Source organism: Mustela erminea, chromosome 19 (genome assembly GCF_009829155.1).
Source record: "Mustela erminea isolate mMusErm1 chromosome 19, mMusErm1.Pri, whole genome shotgun sequence".
NCBI classification, from domain to species: Eukaryota; Metazoa; Chordata; class Mammalia; order Carnivora; family Mustelidae; genus Mustela; species Mustela erminea.
Genome location: NC_045632.1, coordinates 39,912,321 through 39,933,138, shown reverse-complemented (window position 1 = coordinate 39,933,138; position 20,818 = coordinate 39,912,321). Strand labels below are relative to the sequence as shown.

The 20,818-nt window shown below is 35.5% G+C and overlaps 1 long non-coding RNA gene across 1 annotated transcript in view; it reads left to right on the top strand.

Annotated features, from left to right (window-relative positions):
* Positions 1–752: 752 nt before the first annotated feature.
* LOC116578772 overlaps positions 753–20,818 on the top strand; it is a 49,357-nt gene continuing 29,291 nt past the window's right edge. The window contains exons 1-2 of the long non-coding RNA XR_004281046.1: positions 753–1,252; positions 1,896–1,944. This is a non-coding gene — a long non-coding RNA (uncharacterized LOC116578772). The remainder of the gene's footprint in view (positions 1,253–1,895; positions 1,945–20,818) is intronic.

Sequence of the window (20,818 nt, the reverse complement as noted above, 5' to 3'; positions counted from 1 at the left end):
CAGGGTCCTGGGATGGAGGCCCGCATCGGGCTCTCTGCTCATTGAGGAGCCTGCTTCCCTTCTTCTCTCTCTGCCTGCCTCTCTGCCTACTTGGGATCTCTCTCTGTCCAATAAATAAATAAAATCTTAAAAAAAAAAAAAAAGAGAGAGAGAGAGAGAGAGAATTGGGCTTTTTAGATCACCTGCACTGAATACACAACTGAACCCCATTAAAACTTCTATATAAACTTTTAAGATTCTGGCCGACGGTGTACAGATTTACTTGCTTGCGGGTGCCCAAGACAAGCACCCACTCTTGAATACGTTCCCTTATTAAAATTGCCACCTACCCGTCTGAAGTGCTCTCTTTCTTCTGTCTATCCTTGTCCTCCACGTACAGGGACCAGCTAGGAGCCAACAAGGACTGGTGACCAGATCCAGGCACACCAGTAGCAGCTTGGCTTTGGCTGTTGCTGTGCACTCCTGAGGCTGCAGGCCTTTACGGTGTGTGCACAGCGGCCCGAGGCCAGTTAACCGAGGGGAGGCCCTGTCGTACGCAGATGCAGAGCTACAGGTGCTATCTGTGGGCACCCACGAGAGCGCAGGCCAGTGACAGGACTCAGGGCCAAATCCGGGCGCAGGGACACCCGTGGGGATGTTAGCTGTTGGCACGCGCTTGTATGACCGCACTCGTTAGTTGTGCGCATGCTCCTGGCGAGGGGCACCAGGAAGTGGGGGAGGAAATCCTGCCACATCCGGGTACTGAGCGCTGAGGGAGCTTAAGCAGCTCGTGCGACAGCGCCCAATCTAGCTGTGAGGATCGCTGATGAGGTGGATCGTGGCCCCTGGGCGTCCGTGATGGCTTTGGCTGGGACAGCTGGAGAGAAGAGGAGACGGAGGGGAAGGACAGGAGTAGGTAGAGACTCAGGCAGCTAATATCTGTAAACAAGTGAAAACCTGTGGAGCCCTCAGCCGCCGAATCCACCAGCCTCTGTGGTGGTGTCTGAGGGGGTTGTGCTGGGCATTGACTTCCTCAGTGGCACCCTCCGCTGCGGTTCTCTGCGGAGAAATCCCCGCCTTCCAGGGCGAGGTCCTTAAGGATGAAAGCTGCCTCAGGTGTCCGAGCACGCGTCAGGGCTGTTGAGGTCTTCAGCGGAAACAGCTGAAGTCCTTGGCAGAGCCGAGCCCTGGGACCTGGGGTGGCTCCCGCTCTGTGGCTGGCACCGGAGCGGCCCCTTTCTTCCTCATTCCTCGCTGTCCCGGAGCAGCTCAGGTATGCCGGTCTCTCTCTGGGGTGGGGGGAAACCGAAGCGGGTTCTGACGCTGTACCCTGTAGCCGGCGTTCTCCTTCTGCCCAGAGAAGGGAACTCTCTGGGGTCTGGGCATTCGTGCCCCTTGTTCCCCTTGTGGCCAAGCATTGCCACCCAAATGAAACTGTGCTTCTCAATTTTCTGTGAAGATTTTTTTTTTTAAGATTTTATTTATTTATTTGACAGACAAGAGATCACAAGTAGGCAGAGAGGCAGGCAGAGAGAGAGAGAGCCCGATGCGGGCCTCGATCCCAGGACCCTGGGATCATGACCTGAGCCGAAGGCAGAGGCTTTAACCCACGGAGCCACCCAGGTGCCCCAACATCTTCATTTTTTTAAGGTTGTCTTTATTTATCACTGTGTTTAAGTTTTGAGAATTCAGTTCCTTTATGTCTTACGTATTTGTACACCAGTATTTCATTTTGAAACTTTTAAACATTGTAGTGTTGAAATATTTACAATGTTTCTTTTGAATTTCAGAGTACAATTGTATATTACTTTGCTGGTACATAGAACATAATAGATTTTTGTGTGTTGATCTTGTATCTTACAGTTTTGCTAAATTCACTTATTCTGGGAGGTTTTATTCTTTTGTTTTCTTTTTAGTCTCTTTGGGATTTTCTACTTATGCCCTGGCTGATCAAGTCATCTACAAGTAAGGACAGTTTTATTTTATTCTCTTACCATCTTGAGCCAGCTCGAGTTGCCTATTTTATAGGAATAGTATGTATAATAAGATTGGTGTGAATTGTCACCCTTGCTTTGTTCATGAACTTGGGGGAAAAGCATTTAGTCTTTCACCATTTGAGATTGGCAGTAGTTTTTTTTTTTTTTTCTTTTTCTTTGTTGTTGCTGATGCCCTTTAGCCAGCTGGATTAAGTGGTCTTCATTTGCAATTTGCTGAGATTTTATATATATTTTATAGAATATATGATAAGTTTAATTTTTCAAATGCTTTTTTGCCATAAATTGATATGAGTATGTGGACTTTCTTCTTTAGACTATGCCTTTCCTAGGATATGTTTGTTTTTAAATATTAAATAAGACTTGCATTCTTATGATAAACCACACATGGTTGTGGTGTACTATTCTTTATACATATGGGGAATCATATTTGGTAATATTTTGTGGAGGGCTTTTGAGTCTATGTATATTACAAAGGGAAATGTGTTTTTTATGAATGAAACTTTGAAGGCAAGATTTGATGCAAAGTCTCCAACCAGGTAAGTGACTATTGCTGGTTTCCAGTTGAATTTTATTGAGATCAGAGATTAAAACTTCTATAACTTCTGGTATTTTAAATGTATTAAGATTTTATGTTCCATGTACACGTGAATGCATATTCTGTTCAGAGGAGTGCTCTATGAATCAGTCAGATCCAATTTATTGATGGTGGTCAGTTTTTTACGTCCTTGTTGATTTTAAGAGTATTGATTCATCTTAATCCTGGTTTTTACTGGATAAGGATGTTGAAGTCTGCAGTATTATTGTGGTTTGCCCGTTTCTCCTTTCATTTCTGTCAGTTTTGCTGAGTATATTCCAAAGCTCTGTAGTAAGTTACATGCACATTTGAGATTGTTTTCTGGGCGACTTGACCCTTATATCATTTTGTAATGCCCGTATCTCTAGTAGCTTTGTTTAACTGGAGATCTTCTTTATTTGATATTAAGATTTCCACTCTTTCTTTTGTTTAGTATTTGTGTGGTGTGTCTTTTTTCCAGGCTTTTACTTTTAGCCTATTTGTGGCCTTTCATTTGAAGTGAATTTCTTAATGGCAACATATGTTTGGGTCACATTTTTTAATGCATTCTCATAATCTCTGTCTTTTAATTGACATAGTTAAGTACTTTACATTGAATGCAATCATTGGTATGTTTGCATTAAGTCTATAATTTCTTTTCTGTTTTGACCCTTTTCTTGTTTTTACTTTTTGGCACATGTTAACATTTTAGTATTCCTATTTAACTATTGTATATTTGACTATAACATTTTATTGTTATTTTTATGGATTACTCTAGAGATCACAATATAATTCTTAATGCTTTTGCAGTACAATTTGTAGCAACATTTTATTATTTCAAGTGGGATATTGAAATCTCACTACCATATAGTTCCTTTAGTTTCTTTGCTTTATGTTATAGTTTCTTATAAATTAAGGCTTATATACATTAAAAACACTGTCAGATAATATCATCATTTCTATTTTTGCTTTCAACTGCAAACATTTTAAGATCTTAAAGAAGAATTATCATAATTACCCAAAGATTAACTATTCCTGTTGCTTTTATTTTACTCATAGTATCTCAGTTTTCTTTTGGTCAGAAGAATTTCCTTTAGTGATTATTTTAAAACAAAATGACAACAAATTATATGCTTTTATTCAGCTGAGAATACCTTTATTCAGTTTCATGCTTGAAGTATAATTTTGCTGGATATAGAATTCTGAGTTGATTTCCTTTTTTTTTTTTTTTTCCTTTTAGTACTCTAAAAGTGTTGCACCACTTTATTCCATCCTTTAAATTTTTTGATGAGAAAGCATTAGTTAGGGCTTTGGTTCTCTGGTAGTGTTATTTTTATGTTTTTAGGATTTTTTTTTTCATTGTCTCTAGTTTTCAGCTGTTTGAATATTATTTAAAAGCATAACTGGGTGAGAGGGAAGACTCATCCTGTTTAAATCTCACTAACTTCCATGAATCTATAGGTTTATTTCTCTTTATTTTTTTTACACCAAACTCTTCTTCTCTGCCCCCCACCCTGCCCCCAACCACAAGGACTTGGATCACACAAATATTTTGTTGTTTGGTACTAATCTAATCGTTTCTGAGGAGCTGTTTGGGGATATAAAGGGGATATATTTATAGATATGGGTATAGATATAGATAGATAGATAGATAGATAGATGTTTTGTTTTCTGAATATGTTAACATGGTGAGGTTACTGGATTGAAAAAATCAAATAACATTAAGTAGAAACCAGAGAAGAAATATTGACATGTGGAATTAAAGAACAGTGTGTATGTTTCTTGGAATAAGGATAGAAATACATAAAAAATAAGCAATAGCCATCTGATGATTTAATCTTCCTTGTAGCTGTTGCCACGTAATAGTAAATGTTCATGATGTTATTTGTTTCTGCCAAAGGTGAGTCATTCATGCAGAAATACTAAATATTAATAAGTTGAGACATATGGCACATTTTAAACAAATCCTTTGGGTGGTGTTCCAAGAAATAGCAACTTTTTGGAGGCAAATAAGTGTTTAAATGGATAATTACAGTGCATAATTATGTGAAGGGCTGTTAGTTTTGCTAGATGTTCTGCATGTTACATTATTTAAAAACAACTCAATAATGTTCACTGGGGCTTTCCAGTGAACATTTCACTATATACTATTGATCTTGGAAAGAAGAAATGCAAAGAGAACATATGAATGTTCATGTGGAATACTCTAACATGAAATCAGAAACTGATCTAACGTGAAGTAAAAAAAGAAATGCAGCATTTACTAGCAAAATAAGAATTAGGACAAGTAGACAAAATATGTTTGTTATTAAAAAAGGAAATGAAGAGCTTATGTGAAATCTAATACAACATCAACTTGTGAATTTTGGATGAGCTCATAATAGTACACCCAACATCATTGAAAAATAAAAGAAATTTTTCAATATCTGGGAAAATTGTGAAACAATAAGACTACAGAATAGAACAATTAACCTTTTTGTTTTTTAAACTTTCATTTTTAAGGATGCTAACTTTTAAATATTAAATGCCTCTGCTATTATAATTTTAAATTATTTTAATTGGCATTCATTACTCATTGTGTTCCCTTATATATAATATTTCTATTAGCAAATATATCCTTATCAGGCAGATATTTATTTTGTATGCTATTTATAGGTGCAATTTTGTCATAACATTTGTTTACAACAATAGCATTTACATGTTTTTTATCATTTTTTTTATAAAATCTTCCCTGAAATATTTAACATAATCCTGTCACAAAAAAGATTCACTGTTTATTTTGTAACTTTTCAGTATGTTTAAAACACTTTAAAAATGCTATAAAAATATGGAATAATTTTATAATAATAATTTATAATTCCAGAAACCTCCAAGAATTCTTGGGAATCCTAGTTTCTCATTATCCAATTCCAAAGTTTAGTATCTCTTAGCAATTTGGAATAATTAGGTAGCTCTTAGGGTTCGCTAGATTCCTAAGGACTTCAAGGAATATAAAAACGTCTGAGCCAGGTGTTCCTAAAGACTTCGCATATTTCAGATTTGTAGTGTTTTTTTGTTTTGTGTGTGTGTGGATTTTTTTGTTTGTTTGTGTTTGATTTGTAGTCTTAATTATAATTTCATCTGCATGATATATGAGGAAGTACTCCTCATCTAAACATGATTTTATTTGTATGTTGGAAGACCTCATCATTAATTCAAGGCAGCTTTTCTTTTTGTGGCTTTTAAAGTTTGTTTCTGCTGAGTGTTAGAATTTCAAAGGTGAAAGTCTATTTATTTACATTATAACCAATTTGTTTAATGGGAGTCTGACAGTTGTAATGTCTGTTGAGCCTTTAGAAATTTTAAAAAGGAAAAAAAAAAAAAGAGACTCATTCTTATAGGTGAGCAGTGGGAAATCTTACCTTAATTTCTGCTTTTCTGAACATACTTTCTTATTCTTTGAGTTTTTATGTACTATAAAGAAAACTTACTTTCTGTGAAAAGAGATTTAAGAGCATGAGTTCATACAGAAGTTTCAAGGTAGGCATGAGAATCAAGGAAACAGAAGTGAAGTAAAGTGTGCTTATGATTTTGGCAAAACATTTGGTTCTATTTAATAGCTTAATGAATGGATCTCCTCTCCTAATTTGGTCTGGCATCTGGTATGGTTTCTGAGTGTGAACTCCCTGAAGAGAAACACTACCTACAGTGCAGTAAATTGGGAGAGAAGTGGAATCTGATTTTTGTCTTTAACAGTTCAACTTCTTCCTTTTTCTGCACACTCAATTTCTTGTTTCCCAACCTCTAAGAAGAAGGACATCATACAAAGAGAGAGCAATTCGAAAGAGAAAGAAAGCAGCCAATTCTCTGCTCATTTGTGTATGAAAAATCTCTAAAGAGAGATGATATCTATCTAATGATAAGGTAGTAAGAAAGAAGGGAACTTGTGTATTTGAGATCCTGATTTCAGTTCTTTCAGATGAATATCCAGAAGTGGGATTGCTGCCCCATATGGTAGTTTTTAATCTTTTGGGGATGCTTCATACTGATTTCCGTAGCAGCTACATCATTTTACATTACTGTCAACAGTATACAAGGGTTCTAATTTTTTCACATCCTTGGCAGCTCTGTTGTCTTTATTTTTTTTCTTAAAGCTATCCTAACAGTTATGAGATGATAGCTCTTTGTGCGTTTGCTTTGCATTCCCCTAAAGATTCGTGATCTTGAGTATCTTTTTATATTCCTTTTGATCATTTATATATAGTTTTTAGACTCCCATATTCATTGAAGTATTATTCAAAATAGCCAAGAAATAGAAACAATGTCAATATCCATCTACAGATGACTGGAGAAAGGAAATGTGAGATACATATCTGTATCTATATATATGCATATATACATACATACCCAATGGAATATTATTCAGCCTTAAAACATAAGAAATTATATAATATGCAACAACAGTATTGCATACAATATACGATATGCAACTTGAGGACATAATGTTAAGTGAAATAAGCCAGTCAAAGAAGGACAAGTACTGTATGATCCCATGCATATGATGCATCTGAAATGGGCAAATTCACAGAAGTGAAGAGTAGAACGGTAATTGTAATAGGCTTTGGGGAGAGGAGACATAGAGTTGTTCAGTTTTAGTTACCCAAGACGGATAATCTATAGGCACTTGAAGTACAACACTGTATCTATAGTTAACGGTATTTTATTTCACACTTCAACTTTTGTCCAGGGTAGATTTCATGTTAAATATTCTTATCACAATAAAAAAAAAAAAGGAGGAGACTTAAAAGAGACCTCCTTGCATGTCAAGATGCACTATTTGAATATCTTGCAAGTAGGAGTACCTGAAGTATTTGGAGGGAATAATGAAAGAAGAAAGAATAAATACAATTTTACCAAATAACATTGTGGCATGTCAAATAGTTAATACTTTAATACACTTTGAGATACTTAATAACATTTAAGTGAAAAACTTCTGATTATTATTTAGTGCAATTGCATTAGACTGGTATAGACTAGGACACAGAAAATCTGCCTGCTTTTATAAGGATTACCTGAATTTGATATCACACCCGAATGCCTCCTCTTCTCCAGAAAAATACAAATTGATCTAAATTCCCTTTTTTGGTATTTTCACCAATGCAGTCTCCACTAATGCTTTGAGACTTACGTTATTATCACTTCTAGGAAGGCATTTTCTCCTGTCATCCTCATGTACCCTTTTATTTAAGTTTTTATTTAAGTCTTAACCTTTATCAAAACATTCACTGTACAATTTCAAAATCAGTGATTTCTGTTGTTTCATACTTTCTTCTGATTCTCAGAGTTAGATCCTGACAGGGCCAGAATGTATAAAATCCACCTCCCAGCCCAAGAATATTTTTAAAAAATAGAGTAATAGATAAACTATGTAAGGTAGTTTAGAGACCTGGCATGGAAAGCTATAGCTCAGTATCCATTTTTAGGAAGAAGAGTGTAATGTGGAAGAAATAATACCATATTGAGACTTGAAGTGGAGAAGATACTGAGGCAAGTGAGGAAATTGTGTCTTCCAATTTGACTTTCAGCCTCAATGAATTTAAGAGTCTCAAGAAATACTTGAGAACTGGTCCACTGAGTTAAAGTTTAGAAACTGGTTTGGGATAAGAGAAGTCCTTAGCAATAAAGGGTCTTAAGCAGCAGATTATTTAGTAGAGGCCTGGCCATGATTATATGCTCTTGAAGGCACAACTGGCCATATTTTTTCATACAGTTGTAGTGTGACCTATATCCATCAAGACCTTTTTTTTTTTTTTAAGATTTTATTTATTTGTTTGACAGACAGAGATCACAAGTAGGCAGAGAGGCAGGCAGAGAGAGAGATGGGGGAAACAGACTCCCTGCTGAACAGAGAGCTTGTTTCGGGACTCAATCCCAGGATCCTGAGATCATGACCTGAGCTGAAGGCAGAGGCTTAACCCACTGAGCTACCCAGGTGCCCCAAGACCTTTTTTTACATTCTTGAGCATCCACGCTCTTTCTCCTGCTGTGAATATTATCTCACACTTCACAAACACCCTTTTTAAATAATGTGTAGTAAGCATTTCTTCTCCCCTCCCTATTGGTATATTCACTGTTAAATACTACATTTTACATTTATTCTTTTTACTTGTCCTTCATACCTTACCTCAATTATTTTTCACACACAGAGCTAAAGCACCATTTACTAAAATAGAACTTCACTGTTGTACATATAATTTCCTACCTTGATCATAATTGCCAATACACTTAAGTAATTTCTATAAAAACTTACTTTTGAAAGTATCAAATTAGATAAAAATTTATTTTAAATCTACTGATTACAGGTAAACCTATATATTTTTTAAAGATTTTATTTATTTGACAGGGATCACAAGTAGGCAGAGAGGCAGGCAGAGAGAGAGGAGGAAGCAGGCTCCCTGCAGAGCGGAGAGGCTGATGTGGGGCTTGACCCTGGGACCATGACCTGAGCTGAAGGCAGAGGCTTTAACCCACTGAGCCACCCAGGCACCCCTAAACCTATATTTTAAGTGGTAAAGTATGGATATAATAAAATCTGTTTACTTACTGGTTTATATAAAACAAACTGTTTTCTCTTAAAAAGAAAAAGTGAGGAAAAGAAAGTGTGTGTTCTTGTTTCTCACTGGTTTTATTTACTTACTTTCATGCACTTAATATATTTCATCCTCGGTGATTACTATAACTGAACAAGATACTTGAAATAATGCATTTTAATAAAACAATTGTATAAGACAACTTCCTAAAATTAATTGACAGCCTATTGTAACTTTTCTCAAACTATGTGGTTGGATATTTTAATAAAAATACCTTATGATTTAAAACACTTAACATTTGGAAAATATTGATTATACAAAATTAAATGGACATTCAGTGGTGATTTTTTTCTGAAAATATTGGCATACAAGAATCCTAAATAAAGATAGACTAGGTACTATTTATGAAACCATTTTTACTATGTATGCTCTCTCTCTATTTTGTTTTTAATTTCTAATGTTATATATTTATAGGTACCACGTATAAGTTATTTAATTTTTCTCAAGTTAATTTAAAAGTGAGAAATACTATGTAAATTATATGTTCCAATTAAATGACAACAAGCTGACATCTTTGTATTCTCTCAGAGTGAAGACTTCTCTGTAGTTTGAACATAAAACAATAGCATAAAGCCTGACTATTACATGATATACATAGCTTAATCATACAAAATTCAAAAGAAACTGTCCACTCTCATATTCTCTCTGAAACGATAGATCACCTGCTGCACACAGCCTCATCTCTCATATTAGTGTTTTTTTCTTTTATCATTGTATTTTTAATGTGTAATTCTATTTCGGTTTTAACATTTTATAGTGAGTATAAGGGGTTTATATCTGAAATAATGTTTGCATGTACTTAAGTAATTTTACAGTGTTTTAAATCAATTTACAATATGTGTGATTTTTTTTCCCTTCATAAAGAATAGTCTTATTATTCAAGTCTTAGAAAACTTGCCATGTGATGGACATCATCTAACACTGCATTTGTTCAGTGATGTTTAGGTTTCATAACTATTGGCTTGGTGTTAAAAAATCACTTGTATTATTTATTGAAACTCATGTCAGGAATAAACATAAAAGTTAATAACTACAATCCCCAAGTGAACTAGCCCCTTGGAAACTTTTATACATCAGAAGAAAAGTCTCCCTTGATATCATGGAGTTTCTTAGGAAGAGAAGTGTGATTTTACCATGGAACAAGTATAGATTTTAACACTTTCTGGTTGAGTATTACTGTTGCTTGAAATTAATGCTCTGTGAATTTCTAAACTGTAATAGCATATATTTCATATATTCTTTTAAAATATTGTTATGGACTTTTGTACGTCCAGAGACCTGCAAGCTGCATTCGAGTGGGAATATATTATATACACTTTAAGAACAGATGAAGTAAAAATATCTACCTTGTCACTTATTTATTTTGTGGTACTGGGCAGTCAGTATGTCAGAATGTCTTCAAAAGACTTCTGAGATTTAATAAAATTATATAGTTACTAAATGTTATTTTACTTCTTTCAGTACTCCCTATACAAATTTAATGGTTGAAAGAAGAAAATAGACCATCTTGTATATTCATTTTAGGGACTTCAATCCCAAATTTCTGAGAAGAACATTTACTAATACACATCAGGGAAGAAATGTACAAGGTATAAGTTTTACCTAAGGATAATAAGAGGAAAAAAAAATTGTATGAGACTCTATCCCCTTGTACTTTCATGACATAAATACAGTTTTCCAGTCCAAATGTCTTATTGATGAATTGGGTATTCAAATAAATATTAACATAATTCACATACAATGCCATTGAGCAGGTTGTAGGTGAAAATTCAAGAGAAAACTTCTTTCAGGGTAGTGCTAAAGTGAATTCATTGTCATAGAATATATTTGCCTTCTTGTTTGGATCCTACTTTTCCCAAAACTAAGAACAATCTTCATGTAACTTTTCTAAGATTTCTTATTCATTGTAACATAGTGTTTGTAAAAGTTACAAAATAGGGGAAAAAATGAGAACTACCAATCAGCTCTTTAGTCTCTTACACATTTTATGTTTCTACACCTTTTTCTTTGTTTTCATTAGAATTAATTCATGCATTCATCTAGCATTCCAACCAACATTCTAGAGATGAAAGAATATAAACTTTTGTATGTGTTCACTTTTTTGATGTGTTTGCCTGGCTATTGAAGCAAATCAATATATTTTCAGTTGTTTATGAAAGTTTTACCATTCTTGATTTTTTTTTTTTTTAAGAGAGAGAGACAGAGAACAAGGAAGGGGGAGGGGCAAAGGAAGAGGGAGAAGAGGGCTCCAGTGCAGAGTCTGATGTAGGGTTCAATTTCCGGACCCTAAGACCTTGATCTGAGCCAAAATAAAGAGTCTGATGCTTGACCAACTGAACCACCCAGATGCTTCCTTGATTTCTTTCTTCTAGGTAAGGGAGAAGAGATAGCATGAGCATGTGCTAGTAGCTTGTCATTTTAAGTCCAATATTATTTTGTCACCAGAAGAAATACAAGAGAAAGGTATTGTCATGCTCATTTTACAGTTGTGATAACAGATGCTTAGAAAATTTAAGGGAAAATTACTGATTCTTCAGTAATTAAGTTGTGGCTTCAGATATATTTGCCACCCACAGCCTTGGTCCTTTTAAAAGCCAGGCTGCTGTCTACTATGACCTTAATACAAAGGCCATCTCTCTCAGTTTCTTCTCTGTTCTGGAAATTCAAATGTAAAACCACTTTATTGACAGTCATCTTGCTTTGTGTTAAAAAAAAAAAAACTTTTAATTGATACTTATTATAATTCTTTTCTCTTTTTGATTTAACACAAAGCCTTCCAATTGCAGGCAAACCTTGTAAATGTGACCGTGTCCTTGTTGGTTGATACTTGCTTGTGAATGATATTGTCAATGATTCAGAAATTTAGGACCTAAATAAATGTCACCCTTTCAAACTTGTTCTCCTAAGGACACAAGTTTCTTTGTAGAGCTTCTGAGCTCCTGAGGAGACTCTGCCAGAGGCTGGGCTGTACAGAAAGGTAGCATGCAGTGAGTGGCACATCTGAAGGCAGAGAGAGAACAGACATAAACTAGGAGGAATATAGGTAATGGTGGTAGCAAGGAAACATTTCAAGCACACAGTTAGAAATTTGCAAACTTGGGAGATTTGCCATTCTATTCACTATTCTATTCACTAAACATGCCTTGAACTTTCAACACATGTAAAGCAATGTATAAGAGAAAGAAAGATTAGAAATCAGGGAATGAAACTACCAATTCTGGGGTGCCTCGGTGTCTCAGTTAGGTGTTTGCCTTTGGCTCAGGATGATCCCAGGCTCCTGGGACTGAGACCTGCATCAGGCTCCCACTCAGCAGACAGTCTTTTTCTCCCCCTCCCTCTGCCTGCTGCTTCCCCTATTTGTGCGCGCTCTCTCTGTCAAATAAATAAATGAAATCTAAAAAAAAAAAAAAAAAAAAGGAAACTACCAATTCTTAGGTACTAAGCCTGTGATAAGCATTGTAGGGGATAGAACCTATAATTTACATTCTATCAGTATATTGAATGAATATTTATTGTGATGGTTAATTTTTTTATATCAGCTTGACTGGGTCATGTAGTGCCCAGACATGTGGTCAGTTATCTGTTAGCCAAGGTTGTTGTAAGGGTATTTCTGGATTGGATTACCATTTGAATTGGTAAACTGAATAAAGCAGGATATTGTCTCTGAAGTAGGTGGGCCTTATCCAACTAGTTGAAGGCCTGAACAGAATAAACAGGCTGACCTTCACAGATGCATATAGAGAACTCTCTTAGCCTTGTCTTCAAGATGGGAAATTTTTTCCTGCTTTCAAGTCAGACTGAAACATCAGCTCTTTGTGGGTCTGGAGTCTGCTGGTCTTTGGACTTGACCTTACATCATCAGCTCTCCCTGGGTCTGCAACTTGATGATTGCAAATCTGAGACTTGTCAGATTTCCTAATCACATAAGCCAATTCCTTAAACTGAATGAATGAATGAATGAATGCATATTCTGTTAGTTCTGATTCTCTGGGTAATACTAATATGTTGCTGTGCTACAGACAGGGATTTCACTGGGTCTAAGATAACCCATTTTCTCATTCATTCTTCCCTAATTTTCTCCATCAACTTGCCCCAACAGTTCTGAAATAAATCTCAAACAGATATTTTTCTCAAGAAATATGATACTGCTTAAATTTTTTTCACTTGCCTATTTTCCCTCCACTCCTAATCAATCAGAAATGTATTTCTAGAATTGATAGAATTAATATGTTCTATAATATATTAATATATTTCATTCACGTGCCATACTAAAGATGTTTGAATATATTGGTATTTACATGGAACTAGTAGTATCATTTGCCATAAATACAAGTGAAAATAAACCTGAGGAAATAGAAGAACACTATTAAATTCTAATAAGACCTCATTGGTCCCAAGGCTGTGAACCTGAGACAGTTTTGTTTTCATTGTTTCAAGTGGAAATTAGCAAATATTAGAGAATTGAAACTTTCTCCTTGATGCAAGGACAGTTCAAAAAGAAGAAAGTTTTCTTACTTGAATCAATATTTAAAAAGTACAGTTTTTACTACCCCTACATTACCTCTAGTAATACTAGGATATGTGCAATACATTTTGAGTAATGTTATTGAACATTTCCATCTTTTCTGGTATATTATAACTTCTGACCATTATATTCCTGGGCTCATGCCTCCCTTGCTCATATCAGCATTTCTGCATAGAGGTGTTTCCTGGCTATGAATCAATGCCTCCTGCTGCTCAAGAAGTTAACTAAACTATTGAAACATTATCACTTGGAAAAATTTTGAAATGTCACTACTTGAACTCTTTCCTAATATAATGGAATCATCTCCAAAGTTAGAATCTACAAAATTGTATTTTTAAAAGCAGGTTTCATCCTCAAGTCAGGAACAGATCTGGACTGAAGTAAGCAACTTAAATTCGATAACCTAGGATTTGTTGCTCCCAGAATCTATCAGTGAGAAAGCAGTGTTGACCAAGTGGAACTAATCGTAAGAAGAGGAGTTCAAAGAGATCATGAAAATGTGCCATTAAAGAACCACAAGGAGTATCAGAAGCCAAACAGAATTCTTGACAGCTGCAGTCAGTAATCTAAAGAGAGAGCAACCTATTGCTTTGTGTTTTCAGAGTAAGACATGATTCTGAGTGAAGTAGGTAGAATGGAATATTACACATACAATATAGGCAGAATAAAACTTTTGGTTTATTAGAATGCTTCAATATTGTATTCACTCATTCTACCATTTCTTGATTTTCACTATTTCCCGAGGTAGGGCTTTAGGTCATAGAGATAAAATAGACATAGGGCTTCCCTAGAGAAACTTGTAGTCAGGTAGGAATGACCTAATACTGAACACTCATAGTAATATAGCAGTAGCTGAAAGATCACATGATCTGGTGGGACTGAGCCTAATGCACAGGTAGAAGTTCAGACCTGATGACGTCTCTGCTTTTTTGTCTCTATAATCTCATGTCCTACTACCAAGTTGTCGCACAGATGTACTACAGAAAAGGGAGAATGTGTGTACACGTAGATATACCTTTGTATTTATTTGGAAGAAATCACATGTATTCTTCACATAGCTTTCAACAAGGCCTCATTTACACCTCCTTTTACAGCAAAGAGAAGAATGCATTCGGACATGGAAAAGGAAATGCCTTTTCCCTGATATTCTGTTTCTGTTACTATCATAACTATTGGTTACTTTATTTCTAGGAAAAGGAAGTAACTTAACTTTGGTTTGGCTCTGGCAGTTCTTTCTTATTATTTGCAGTGAATGGAGTAATTTTCAGTTAGTGTATTAGAGATCGATAGCAATTTCAGGGTCCTGTCTCTACCATTCATGTTAGGGTTGAGCCTAAGGTAAAATTGTGAAGACGGTAAAAGTGTTAGTGCCCTCTCTCCTTTTCTTTCTGGGTCTCTGCATCCCCATTTTCTTGAGTCAGACACTTATTCTTGCTCCCTGGCACATTTCCAAAGGACCACATTTCAATTATGAAACTTGATTGTACCTTTTTAAATGAATATTCATTGATACTGTATTACCAGCTATGTGCAAAACAGAAAACACAGAGAAAGCTAGCCTTTTGCCCTCCAAAAGTTTTTTGTTACACAGCGGTCCAGTGGACCATAGATAAGTAGGTAGGAGAACATGAAAGCCATCCAAAATCCATTCCTCAGATACAGTAATTATATAACTCATACATTTCCTCCCAGTTAAATTAATGTATAATTGAAAAAAGTTAGCTTGGTAAAGTGTCCTAGGATGCCACAAGAGGGTGGTGATCTCTAACTGATGAGAACCTCTGAATTACTGCTTTCCACAAGTGCTTTCAGATGGAGAGAACAAGTGAAACCAAGGTAGAAGAAAATCACAGGGGATATGTAGAAGTCTTATGGTTAATGGATCACATGGTCTGGAATATATGATGGAGAGAAGGAGTTTATGTGCAGACATTGACAGATAAAAAGAAATCACTAGATTATTCTAAGATAAGCTTTTCCCTTATATGAAGCAAAAAATTAAACCTTTTGATAAGGAGATGGGCAGACCAAGTCATATAGAGAAAAAGAGAGTCTCTCTGAGGCAATACTGAATATAAGTTGTCTGACTATAAAAACAATGTAAAGTTGCTTTTCTTTTTTTGTGTGTGTGTAAGTTTACAGTGCCCTGGCTAAAGGCTTTTGACTAAAACGAGAACTTGGTTTGGCATGTTTTTAAAAGAATAATGAAGATAAGATTGAAATGACAATTAGAATAAAAATATGGAAAGCCTTGCAAGTTGAATAGAAATAGAACATTTAGAAGTAGCCCATGAGGAACTTTCTACATGGTACTCTATTTTATCTATTTATTTTTAAATCTTTATTACATTTTATTACAAAGAAAAAATGTGGCAACTGTGGGAAATTTAAAACCATAGATAAGTAGGTAAGAGAACATGAAAGCCATCAAAATCCATTCCTCAGATACAGTAATTATATAACTCATACATTTCCTCCCAGTTAAATATGAATATATACCTCCCTTACACACATACACATTTTGACATGGATAGAGTCAGAATCCTACTGAATATATTACTGTGTACTTATTTTTCCTGTGACTTAGTTCTATTTATTTATTTATTTATTAAAGATTTTATTTATTTCTTTGACAGAGAGAGATCACAAGTAGGCAGAGAGGCAGGCAGAGAGAGAGAGAGGAGGAAGCAGGCTCCCTGCCAAGCAGAGAGCCCGATGCAGGACTCGATCCCAGGACCCTGAGATCATGACCTGAGCCAAATGCAGAGACTTAACCCATTGAGCCACCCAGGCACCCTGTGACTTAGTGTTAAATCCTACTGAATGTATTATTGTTTACCTGTTTTTACTGTGACTTCATATCTTGTTGTATTAACTGCTCCATAAAAAAACTTCCTGAGCAACGTTAAGTTATAAGGCGACTAGCAGTTATCCCTCCGTGTCTAAATGATACACCTTTCCATTACTCTACAATGTGTTTGTATTGAAATGTAAAGATAGACAGATAGATTTATTTTACTTTCATTTTGCTTTTATACCTGAGTAAGGGAGGCCGACTAGCTGGAGTTTGCCAACCATCCTGTTACATGGAATGCCCACGGATTTCTGTAGCTGATAATAGGTAGTAGAGAGCTATGAGCCCAATTCCTGTACAGCTCCTGTTTAAATCTACTTTAGACCTGTTAACCTTACTCTGAATGTCAGGTTTTCAGACAGTCTGATAGGTGGAATGTCTGACAACAACAGTCCTCGTGCATGTATGCCTACCAGAAGCCTTCTTGTCTTCTCTCTATACACTCTCTTGTGGCTTCTGCTTAATAGCCATTGGTTTTCTGCATCTTCTAGTCTGAGGGTAGAAATGACAATTGCAATCCTGATATGGATGAGAAAGGAAGAACCTTCAGGCTGTCTTGGCTGAAAAATCATACACAGTGGCAGAAGGTGATTGAAGAGTTGATAAATATGGCATCCCTAAACTGAGATAAGAAACATCAGTAAAAAGATAGAGGGATCCCCTAACTTATCAGGTTGGCAGATTTCTGTGATTTGTTTCATAGCAAATATGAGCTCCAATTTCTCAGTCTGGTTCCACTTCTTGTCATTTTCAGTCCTAATATTTTCTGGCAACAAGTAAACCTAATGTTCAATATAGTAAGGGTTTTTTTCCTTGCAGAATTGGTTTAGCATCTATAATATGTAACCATGACCCTCTTTAATGAGGTCGGCTTTTGCATATGGGTATTTTAGGACTCTTTCTGATCTGAACATCTCTCTCTCCTTTTTTTTTTTTTTTTTTTCCTCTGTCCCATCACCTCTACCATGAAACCTGTCCTATATTTCTAGGCTGAAGACTATTTCCTTGTATCTGGTGCTCCTGCTGATTTAAATCACTTTGACACTGATGTTTTATAAGAGAATCTCTTTGGTTTTCTTATATTAAACCGTGTACACTGTGAGGCCTAGTTTACATCTACATTTACTCAGTTTCCAGAACCATTTATCAGAGTTCTTTGGTTGTCTTAAAGAGAGCTTTAGGTTTCTAATTATTTCAGTGGGAAATCGGGAGAGGCTGAACCAGCAACTCTTGGTTGCTCAGATGACGTTTAAAAGCTGGAGGTAATTCCAATGAAGTTTTCTTAGGAGAAGAATGAGTTATTGGTACTGTACTTAAAGATAATAAAAATTTACCTTCAGTGTATGGAAGGCTTTAATAAGGAACCGAGTTTGAGAAAATCATTTAAAAAATAACTATAAAACTTTAAGCCAGATGAATAAAAGCCTGAAATAAGGTAGTGTTTGTGAAAACAGAAAAAACTGACATTATTTGGCTCTTGACTCAAAGTTAGGCCAAAAAGAAAAAAAAAATTCTGTGGTGTTTGGATGACTGAAAAAGACAAGGGTGGGCAATTTAGTTAAATATGCTGAACTTCACTTTATTTTTAACTTTGTTTTTGGAAAAGAAAGATTGAAAATAATATTGCCTACACCAAGAAAATTATGATTATTAAATCAAATAATATATTGGAAGATTCTGACACACCGTGAGTATGAGATAAATATTAGCCCTCTTGTCATTATTTTAGAATTATTAATCTATATTCCACTGGTTCTTTTTGGCTGTTTTTTGGTTTATCTACCCACTGAGTTAAAACAAATCTTTCTGTTGTCTTAATTTTATGATACTGGATAAATAGTATTATAATTTTGCTTTGTTACCTTGTCCCTGCATTCAAAATAAATGATGAACATCACTATCTCTGGGACCCCTGGGCATTATCTCTGGTTTTCAGAATTGTACACCTTCCTCATGTATGTTTTCAAGCTGATATGTTTCACTAAGATAACTCAATGTGAGCAGCAGAATTTGTATCATTGTATCACTGAGGCTTCCTATCATTTGCCATGGCTGAAACAACCTGACATGAAATATAACACTATAACATGTCAGGTGGAAAATTTAAACATTGCTTTTTCCCAAAGAAGAATAGAATCTTTATATTTTAAACCACACTATTTCAACAGGGGGGGAAAGTTATGATACAGTATTGATTCTTCCGGGAGCTGAGTTAGCGAAAATCCCTTTCTACTTAAGAATTGTTCACTTCCCTCTTTTGACACCAGTACAATTCTAAACAAGCTGTTTCATGGCTAACTAAAATCCTTTTTAAAATGTCCCAGGAAAAAATTCCAATAAGTAGTGAGCCAATAAGACTATTGTTTACAAGTGTCTGGTTAATTTCTGCTCACATTTTTCCAGTGAAGTCTAAGTTATCAAGGGGATGCAGTCATTTACAACTTACAAGTCTCTCTCCTTCCTATTTGAATTAGAGAAAAGCAGAGTTAAAAGTAGAGCGTTATAAAGCAAGTAAGAGCTAATTATGCAAGAAAGCTGAGTTGTAGAAGGTATATCAATTTCCCTGAAGTGATCAGTCTCCAGTAATTAGCATGAGCACAATCTAAAGAAGGGATGTAGTAGAAACTACCATCTTTTCTGTCTTTATTTCTTTCTCCTTTTTTCTCTTTGTTTCTTTATTACTTCTTTTTCTCTCTCTCCCTCTCTCTCTCTCTCTTTCAATAACATCCTGAAAGTATCTTATTAGCTAAATAATCTTCTAAACTTAACCAGATAACAGACTTTGGTTCCTTTTAATAAAAGTAATTTATAAATGCATACTTAAGGTTTCTGAGAGCTTTTTTTTTTTTTTAAGATTTTACTTATTTATTTGACAGACAGAAATCACAAGTCGGCAGAGGCATGCAGAGAGAGGGGGGAAGCAGGCTCCCTGCTGAGCGGAGAGCCAGAGGCAAAGAGGCAGAGCCTGATTGGGATCTAGATCGCAGGACTGGATGCTGAGCTCAATCCCAGGACCCTGGGATCATGACCTGAGCCAAAGACAGGCTTCAACCCACTAAGCCACCCAGGTGCCCCATGAGAGCTGACTTTTCTTGTACATGTTATCCCTCTTTTTTTTTTTTTTTTTAATATTGATGATCTTTTCTTGATCACAGGAGACACTGGAGGTGAATAAATCAAGAGATAATCATAAAACGATGAGGATAATGATGGCAAATGCAATGATGTACAAACAGTTACCATATAATTATTTATTATGGAATACATTAGAAACTAAAATTGTTTCTGAACTGTGAGTGGTAGGCGGATGGGAAACACAATAATTCTATGTGATAGGTACATTTAGTATTCCTATTTCCTCATAAGGGGATTGAGGATAATACAAATAAAATCATTCCCCTGAATTACTCAGTTTATTAGTAACAGAACTAAAATGCAGACCTTTTTTAAATTTTGGTTTGTGCCTATTCCACATACTGTACTGGCTAGAAAATGGATTTACACTAATAACATAAGATTTGGAGTATTAGCCAAATTCCGATTTTTAGGGATAGATCCAGGGGGTTTCTAAACATACGTACCACTGTTTCCTAGTGATCCTGCTTTTATAAAGGAATGCATAGTCTAATAACTATTTGGATTATTGAATGTTTGGATTTTGGGAAGCTTGAATTCAAAAGGCAGAGCCTGCCAAACTAAAATGCCAATTAATTGGCATAGGTAAGTTAATATGTAACTTAGAACAATTATAATAGCATCATAGAAGAGTGGACAAAGAGATGAATTTTCAGTAGTATGCAATTAACACCCTTTATGTGACTTTGACCAGTTTGTTTTTCCTTATTTTCTTTCCTTACATGTTTGTACTATCATTCTCACAGAACTGTTGTGAAGCTATAAGATAATGCCTATAAAGTGATCTCTGTGGTACTTATTTAAAAAATAAACATTCCACAGATGTTATTTACCTGTTTTCCTTTATCTGTGGAGAATTGGTCTTAGTCACTCTGGGGAAAGTGACAAACAGTACATCATCAACAACAAAAAGTAGCACAATCCATGCTACTACTGATACTTCATCCTAGATTCAGAGATTTCTTCTTCTAAATTTAAGGATATCAAAGGCATATCCAAGGTGACAGAAATTGTTATCCTTCCTGCTATCTCTTAGGAACTTGGAACAAGATCACATTGGAGGGCTCTTCTTGAGAATCCGCTTTGCACTTAAGACTGTACATGTTTGTGTATAATGCCTTATTTGGAGTGATTAGATTTTTACAC